The following is a 9,499-nucleotide window of genomic DNA, read 5'->3' as shown; positions in this document are numbered from 1 at the left end:
AGTACGGAGGTATCGTCTACCATCCTATCCCCCCTGATTCTTGTACTTCATCACTGTTTCTAGACAGAACAATGGACTGTTTGAACTGTGATTTATCCATTTGCTTGGGATAAATTTGAACCTTCAAATGTATTTATTGAACCTTCGTTTGAACCTTCATCGCTGTTTCTAAACAGCACAGAGACCTGCATGGACAATGTCCTATACCTTCGACCCTGTTGTAACGACTTAGACAAATCAGACACAATTATTTGTTATATGTAAGAACCTTTAAAACTCACTCAGGGATCTATGGTCCCATCCATTCCAACAAGGGCAAGAAGGATCTTGGTTACCATGACTACGATAAGTTGGTATTATTGCTGTCAAAAATGTGGTCATGTGGTCAAGACAGAGACCATTCGGAAGACAGAAACAGACTTTAAAACAGACTTTGCTGCATTAATTTATAGACAAACTGATCTATATAAACATGCACCCCAGGACACTGTGTGAATGATTTACTGTCTTGTGTACTATTAGGTCTTTGATACTACAGTATGTATTTTATTATACAACCAATGGTCAATGTAACCCCACCTGTATCGTGTCTCCTATCTAATTCATCCTCATTTAATGACTCATTCTCTTAGAATGCAGTGTGTGTTTCTCATATCTATCTGAGTATAAATGGACACACATATGTGTAACCACACTTGAGATAGCATCATAAATCCTCCCAACAGAGGAATCATAACAACATGCAAGCAGGAAAAGAGCAAACGAAAAGAAAACTAAACTAAAACAGACAAGGGAGCCTCAAAATTACGTAATATTATTTAATAAGAAATAAGTAAAAAAACAAGCATTAAAATAAGACAAAACAACTAGTGGGGAGAACAAGGATTTTGATACACTGCCGATTTTGCAGGTTGTCCTACTTATAAAGCATGTAGAGGGCTGTAATGTTTTATCATAGGTATTCTTCAACTGTGAGTGACGGAATCTAAAACAAAATCCAGAAAATCACATTGTATGATTTTTAAGTAATGAATTTAGCATTTTATTGCATGACATACGTATTTTATACATCAGAAAAGCAGAACTTAATATTTGGTATAGAAACCTTTGTTTGCAATTACAGAGATAATACGTTTCCTGTAGTTCTTGACCAGGTTTGCACACTCCTCCATACAGGCCTTCTCCAGATCCTTCAGGTTTCGGGGCTGTCGCTGGGCAATACGGACGTTCAGCTCCCTCCAAAGATTTTCTATTGGGTTCAGGTCTGGAGACTGGCTAGGCCACTCCAGGACCTTGAGATGCTTCTTACGGAGCCACTCCTTAGTTGACCTGGCTGTGTGTTTCGGGTCGTTGTCCTGCTGGACCCAGCCACGACCCATCTTCAATGCTCTTACTGAGGGAAGGAGGTGGTTGGCCAAGATCTCGCGATACATGGCCCCATCCATCCTCCCCTCAATACGGTGCAGTCGTCCTGTCCCCTTTGCAGAAAAGCATCCCCAAAGAATGATGTTTCCACCTCCATGCTTTCTTGGTTGGGATGGTGTTCTTGGGGTTGTACTCATCCTTCTTCTTCCTCAAACACGGCGAGTGGAGTTTAGACCAAAAAGCACTATTTTTGTCTCATCAGACCACATGACCTTCCCCCATTCCTCCTCTGGATCATCCAGATGGTCATTGGCAGACTTCAGATGGGCCTGGACATGCGCTTGGCTTGAGCAGGGGGACCTTGCGTGCGCTGCAGGATTTTAATCCATGACGGCGTAGTGTGTTACTAATGGTTTTCTTTGAGACTGTGGTCCCAGCTCTCTTCAGGTCATTGACCAGGTCCTGCCGTGTAGTTCTGGGCTGATCCCTCACCTTCCTCATGATCTTTGATGCCCCACAAGGTGAGATCTTGCATGGTGCCCCAGACTGAGGGAGATTGACCACCACCTCCTTCCCTGATCTTGAACTTCTTCCATTATCTAATAATTGCGCCAACAGTTGTTGCCTTCTCACCAAGCTGCTTACCTATTGTCCTGTAGCCCATCCCAGCCTTGTGCAGGTATACAATGTTATCCCTGATGTCCTTACACAGCTCTCTGGTCTTAGCCATTGTGGAGAGATTGGAGTCTGTTTGATTGAGTGTGTGGACAGGTGTCTTTTGTACAGGTAACGAGTTCAAACAGGTGCAGTTAATACAGGTAATGAGTGGAGAACAGGAGGGCTTCTTAAAGAAAATCAAATACTTAGTCATGCAATAAAATACTAATTAATTATTTAAAAGTCATACAATGTGGTTCTCTTACGTAGAGTTCTCTCGTACTGCGTCGAAGAACGCTACGGGAAAGATATTTCTTTGTCGAGATTGAAGCCAAAAATTAATCCTTAATTTTGTAATATTGTAAAACGCTTTTCTGAAGCATACAACCTAGGCGGAGCAATACAGCTCACCCATTGGCTGCTCTGCCAGAAAAGCACAGCCTATGCGAGGCCAGGACGCTGACCAATGAGGACGCTTCGCGCCCTTCTGCGTCACCTCCCGCCCAAACAGGCGTGGCCTAGGCCTATAAATACGAGCATAGCTGTCTAACACGCCGATTTTCTTAAATTCACGAAGCTGCACGCATCGTTGGATTGGATTCGAGCCGCCACAGCCGTTTGGAACAAGCACCTCAGCAGGACGCGCCTCTTACCTGAAGCCGCTGGTCATCGCCGCCTTCAGCCGTCGCGTCACACAGTTTTTCCACACTAAAAGAGCCGAGCGTCTTTTTCAAGATGTCTCGCACCTCCTGTGGCTCGTGTAGAGCCCCGCTCAGCGACGGGGACCACGTGCTTGTGTTTCCTGCCTGTGAGTATCACGCAGCTTCAGCTCTCGTCGATGGCGGCTGCCATCACTGTGATTTGATGCCTACGGTGACTCTGCGGACTCGCCTGGCGTTCATTTACTGAAGCTGCACCCTTTTCCGCCCGCTGTAGTGCCGCGCCGTGAAAAGCGCCGTGCTCAGCGGAGCCCGGAACCTCCCTTCACCACGAGATGCTCGCCGCTGCTGCCGCTAGCTTCTCCGCCCGCTTCGCTCGACTCTCTGACCGACGGACAAGGGCCGCTGTGTGCCGCCGCGTCCGTCATGGATGAGGAAGATGAAGCCGTGTCTGTGAAGGACGACTGCTGTTCTCTCCTCGCTTCGGGTAGCGAGGGATGGGCGAGCTCCGAGGATCTCCCCTCCCCCGCCGCTCGTGAGCGTCGACGGAGAAAGACCAGCATCGATGCGCTTACCGGCTGGATGGCTGCTTTTCTGCAGAGGAACGTACGTTACCGTCCTCACGACCCGCGCCTTTTTCTTCCTGAATTCACGAGGAAATCGCGGAGTCCCGGAAAGCCCCGTTTTCAGCCAGGATGCGCATTTCTGCTTCGAGGAAAGCTACAGTGTTAAAATCCCGCCGCGGCCGGATTTCACTAAAATGTCTCGCTCGCACAGTCCCAACATTCGCGACCGTGCCAGTGTATTTTGCAGTCACCAAATCGGCATCAATGCCCGTTTGCCTGCACACAGACGCCGTTTTCACGACGCCCCAGGTAAATCTGAAAATGTATTTACTGGTGTCCCGGCCACGGCCGATGGTGTAATGTGTGTATCCGTAATGCCCACGACCTAGTGCCCATTCGTACACACAAGCACAGCCCTACACAATACAGGGCTTGCACACATAAAATCGACCCGTGTCGGTTGTGCTTCACATGTAAGTTAGTGAACGTGCCCGCTTTTCAGTGCCCACAATCACTACACACTGCATGTCCCGTGGTTTCTGTAAAAACGAAACGAATGCACGGTCAGTCGGTTCTGATAGACAGTACTCTCTGTGCTACACGGTGTCCCGGCCACAGCCGATGATGTAATGTGTGTATCCGTAATGCCCACGACCTAGTGCCCATTCGTACAAGCACAGCCCTACACATACAGGGTTTGCACACATAAATCGACTCATTTCGATTGTGCATTATATGTAGTGAGCGTGCCCGTTTTCAAGCGCCCACAATCACTACAAACTACATGTCACACGGTTTCTATGAAACGAAACCAATGCACGGTCAGTCAGTTCTAATAGACAGTACTTCCCAGTGCTATAAATGTACCCGCGTTCACGCACCCACATTTATTCTCAAACATGCCGAGCCGTACGGGGCTCGCACCGCGCGCTCTCTCTTTCACCTGAGAGAGCTGAGAGCGCGCGCGGGCTGCCCGCTCGATTAAGCGCGCCCCCGCATCACGCTGCAATGGCGCCCATGTTACAGCACACGACTGCTCTCGTGTCGCCGCCATTTCGCGACCAGAGCCCGGTTTTTCAACCCGTGCAAGCACAGCCCTGAACAACGCAGGGTCTGCACACATAAAATCGGCTCATGCCGATTGTGTTTTACATGTAGTGAGCGTGACCCACTGCCAAGTGCCCACAACCACTACACACTGCGCGTTCCGCGGTTTTCTGTAAAAACGAAACTAACGAACGGTCAGTCAGTACACAAAAACAGTGTTCCCGGTGTTATAAATGTGCCCGCCACCAAGCGCCCACGTTTATTCACAAACATCACGAGCCCTACGGGACTCATCCCGCGCGCTCTCTCTCGACACAGAGAGCTGAGCGCGCGCGGGATGCATACTGTGTTAAACATGCCCCCCGCCTCACACGCCACGGCGTCCATGTCACAGCACACGGTTGCTCTCGTGTCGCCGCCATTTCGCGACCAGGGCCCAGATTACATTCAACCCCTAGTCACACGTGCAGATGCATGGGAATGACTTCCCGGGGTCTCAGAATGGGTGCTAGAGACTATAAAAAGAGGCTATTCGCTACAGTTTCATCGACGCCCTCCCCGTTTCACGGAGAAAGTCGAAACTACGGTGAAAACAGAAGTAGCACATCTACTTCGAGCCGAAATAGCGAAGCTATTGAGCAAAGGGGCCATAGAGCCTTTATCTCAAGCTCAGAGCGAAGGGGGTCTGTACAGCAGATATTTTCTGGAACCGAAAAAGACGGGGGTCTCAGACCCATTTTAGATCTCAGGCATCTGAACAAAGCGCTGACAAAGCGAAAGTTCAGAATGCTCACGACCAGAGCTTTCCTCGCGCAGATTCGCCGAGGAGACTGGTTTATGGCAATAGATCTGAAAGACGCGTATTTTCATACAAATTGCGTCACGTCACAGGCGATTTTTGAGATTCGCCTTCGGGGGCCAGGCATATCAGTACACAGTCCTGCCATTCGGCCTGTCTCTAGCACCTCGTACATTTACAGTGTGCATGGACGCGGCGCTGGCACCTCTGAGACTCCGCGGCATTCGAATTCTGAATTATTTGGACGATTGGCTGATTCTAGCTCAATCACCTTCAGAACGCATCCGCCACAAGACCCTAATTCTCGATCACCTCGAGTGCTTAGGTCTGAGAGTCAATTGGGAGAAAAGTTCACTGTTTCCCAGTCAAAGGATCTCCTTTTTAGGACTGGATCTGAACTCACTGTCTATGACAGCACAGCTGTCATCACAGCGCAGGCAAAATACCCTGCAAATGGCGAAATCCTTCCTCAGCGGCCACATAGTGCCACTCAGGAGATTTCAGAAAATGCTGGGCCTCATGGCCTCAGCCTCAACAGTGCTGCAGTTGGGCCTGCTGCGCATGCGCCCACTACAGTTCTGGTTGAGAGCGCGCGTACCGCGCCGAGCATGGTTACACGGTCGTTATCGCCTCAAGGTCACTCAGGAATGCATTTCAGCCCTGACACCATGGAGAGCGTCAGACTGGTACCGGTCAGGTGTAAGCCTGGGGACTTCCTCGAGCCTGAAGGTGGTGTCCACGGACGCGTCCACCTCAGGCTGGGGAGCACTGCTCGACGGCAGTCCGCTCTTTGGCCAGTGGTCAGAGCGAGCCGAACTACCGCACATAAACTGCCTGGAAATGATGGCAGTGGACTTTGCGCTGAGGCGCTTCTGTCCCCGGATAAAAGGACACCACGTCCTGGTCCGCTCGGACAACATGTCGGTAGTAGCCTACATAAACCGCCAGGGTGGCGTGAGATCCCGGAACCTATTCAGGTTAGCGGAACGCATACTGGTGTGGGCCCAGCACAACCTGCGCTCGTTAAGAGCAATGCACGTGCCAGGCCACTTGAACGTAGGCCCGGACAGACTCTCACGGAACAACGTTCCTACGGGAGAGTGGTCCCTACACACACAGACAGTGCGTCTGCTGTGGAAAACGTTCGGCAGAGCGGAAATAGACCTGTTTGCAAACCAGGAAAACGCTCATTGCCCAGAATTCTTTTCGAAGAGCGCGAACGCGCTGGCCAGAGTCTGGCCCCGCCGCCCGCTCTATGCTTTTCCTCCTGTCTCACTCCTGCCTCAAGTGCTGGAGCGTATCAAGGAGAGCGGATGCTCAGTACTGCTAGTTGCTCCATTCTGGACGAATCAGACCTGGTTCCCAGCTTTGATGCGACTGAAAAGTACTGCCCCGTGGCCGATTCCAGTGAGGAGAGACCTCCTCTCACAGGCCAAGGGCTCGATTCTGCATCCTCACCCCGAGCTTTGGTCCCTACACGTATGGGCCATAATCGGGTACCCGCTAACCTCCCAAGAGGAGTGTTAGACACGATCGAACAAGCTAGGGCTCCGTCTACTAGACGGCTCTACGCTTCCAAATGGTCGGTGTTCTCTGGATGGTGTTCAGATCAAGGTCTGTCACCACTTCAGTGTGGAGAACCGGAGATTCTCTCCTTCTTGCAAGAGCTATTGGATAAGGGAAGAACCCCATCCACGCTCAAAGTCTATGTGGCTGCCATATCAGCGTTCGTTAATCCAACGCTTGGCCGTTCACTAGGCAGGAACGACCTGGTGGTCCGCTTCCTGAGAGGCGCCAGGAGGTTAAACCCTCCAAGGCCTCCTTCAGTCCCCGTTTGGGACCTTTCTACAGTGTTGAACGCTATGAAAGGGGCCCCTTTCGCGCCTATTCACTCAGTTGACATGAAACACCTGTCTCTCAAGACCGTGTTTCTTTTGGCTCTCGCTTCAGTGAAGCGTGTGGGAGACTTGCAAGCGCTCTCAGTGAGAGCTTCTTGTATGGAGTTCGGGCCAAACGACTCTATAGTCGTATTGAAACCGAAGCATGGGTACGTGCCTAAGTCCCTCAACACACCGTTCAGGGCTCAGGTCATCTCCCTGTCGGCCATGCCGGCCTCAGAGGACGGAAATAGCTCCCTTTGCCCGGTCAGGGCATTAAGAGCTTACGTGTCCCGCTCCGCTGTTTTTCGACAGACGGAGCAGCTCTTTGTTTCGTTCAGCGGGCACTCCAAGGGACGAGCCGCAACGAAACAGAGTCTATCTCGATGGGTAGTGGACGCCATTGCGCTAGCCTACGCATCTAGAGGCTTGGAATGCCCTTTGGGCATCAGAGCACATTCCACGAGAGGCATGGCCTCTTCATGGGCTTGGTATAGCGGAATCTCGTTACATGATATCTGTATGGCGGCAGGCTGGGCCTCCCCGTCTACATTTATTAGGTTCCTAGAGGTTCCTGCGTTGCAGGCTAAACTGCTCTCGGTCTAGAAGACTATGTATAAGTGTTCCTGCCCCGCGCTGCGGCCCAGGTCACTTCAATGGTAATATGTACAAGTGCTCCTGCCCCGCGCTGCGGCCCAGGTCACTTCAATGCCTAATATGTATAAGTGTTCCTGCCCCGCGCTGCGGCCCAGGTCACTTCAATGTTTAAGCATCACTCACTGACAATGTGTCCCATGAGCATGCTATTACCCTTCATATATATCTATATTTACATATATATGCTATTATGCCTTAAGAGGCACTACTATAGGGATGATGCTATTTTAGCCGCTCTCCCTATACTTCTTGGGGTAGGCGCTTGTATACCAGGGCGCGCGCGCCCTTAGGTGTCTGTGTCGATCCAAGAACACGCACGGCGGTTTGCATAGGGTTCCCGTAGCGTTCTTCGACGCAGTACGAGAGAACTCTACGTAAGAGAACGTACTCGGTTACTAACGTAACCTCGGTTCTCTCTAGGAGAGGGAACGAGTACTGCGTCTCATGCCGTGCGTGTCCACGCTGCGTCGCTTCATTGACGAAAATTGGCGTGTTAGACAGCTATGCTCGTATTTATAGGCCTAGGCCACGCCTGTTTGGGCGGGAGGTGACGCAGAAGGGCGCGAAGCGTCCTCATTGGTCAGCGTCCTGGCCTCGCATAGGCTGTGCTTTTCTGGCAGAGCTGCCAATGGGTGAGCTGTATTGCTCCGCCTAGGTTGTATGCTTCAGAAAAGCGTTTTACAATATTACAAAATTAAGGATTAATTTTTGGCTTCAATCTCGACAAAGAAATATCTTTCCCGTAGCGTTCTTCGACGCAGTACTCGTTCCCTCTCCTAGAGAGAACCGAGGTTACGTTAGTAACCGAGTACGTTTTCTGGATTTTTGTTTTATCTCTCACAGTTGAAGTGTTCCTATGATAAAAATTACAGCCCTCTACATGCTTTGTAGGAAAACCTGCAAAATCGGCAGTCTATCAAATACTTTTTCTCCCCACTAAAATCAAGATATTTTACTGAATTAACGAGGTAGCCTAATTTCCAAACTTGCTTGCAACAAGCTTGACATGGAAAATGTCATGACAAATCACTGGAAGCAATAGCAGGTGAACAAGTGTTTATTTAGGACTTGAAACTCAACAGCCAGAATAATACTCAAAGTCAGTGAGGAAGATCCTTCTCAGGGTATATAAGCGAAACGCTTCTCAGTCCACGAGGCTGGCGGAATCCACGGGGGAATGACGGTCAGGCTAGTCACACAGGGACTTCGATGGTCTGGTGCTCGGTGCTCGGTGCTCGTGTGCGGTGAAACGGCAGGACACATCCACAATGACCAAGACAACCCGGAAGACAACACGAACACCACGGAGACTGCAAGTAACGGATGGACACTGGAATGGAGAGATGAATGAGTATATGTAGGGAGTGGTAATGAGAAACAGCTGAGGACGGGAACGAGATAATTGCAGACAGCTGGAGCACTGAACAAGCGCGTGAGCGGGACAACGCCCACTCACGCAGACTCACAGACATGTAAACAAACAGTGACACGCGACACAGAGGAAACAATGATTTATCAATCGTGACAGTACCCCCTCTCCTAGGAATGCCTCACGGCATTCCCAGAACTCCTTACCTGTCGATTGTAATCATCGATAAGGGAGTGATCCAGGATGTCACGAGCAGGAACCCAACTCCTCTCCTCCGGACCGTAACCTTCCCAATCCACCAAGTACTGAAATCCGCGTCCCCTCCGCCTAGAATCCAGGATGCGATGAACCGAATAGGATGGTTCCCCGTCTACGAGTCGCGGCGGTGGGGGAACCGGGACAGGCGGATTAATACGTGAAAAAAAACACAGGCTTAACTTTAGAAACGTGGAAGACGGGGTGAATTCTCCTGTACGCCGGAGGAAGATTGAGGCGGACTGCCA

Source organism: Phoxinus phoxinus (genome assembly GCF_949152265.1).
Source record: "Phoxinus phoxinus genome assembly, chromosome: 8".
In the NCBI taxonomy this organism is placed as follows: Eukaryota; Metazoa; Chordata; class Actinopteri; order Cypriniformes; family Leuciscidae; genus Phoxinus; species Phoxinus phoxinus.
The sequence above is the reverse complement of the archived record's forward strand: the minus strand, read 5'-3'. Positions refer to the sequence as shown.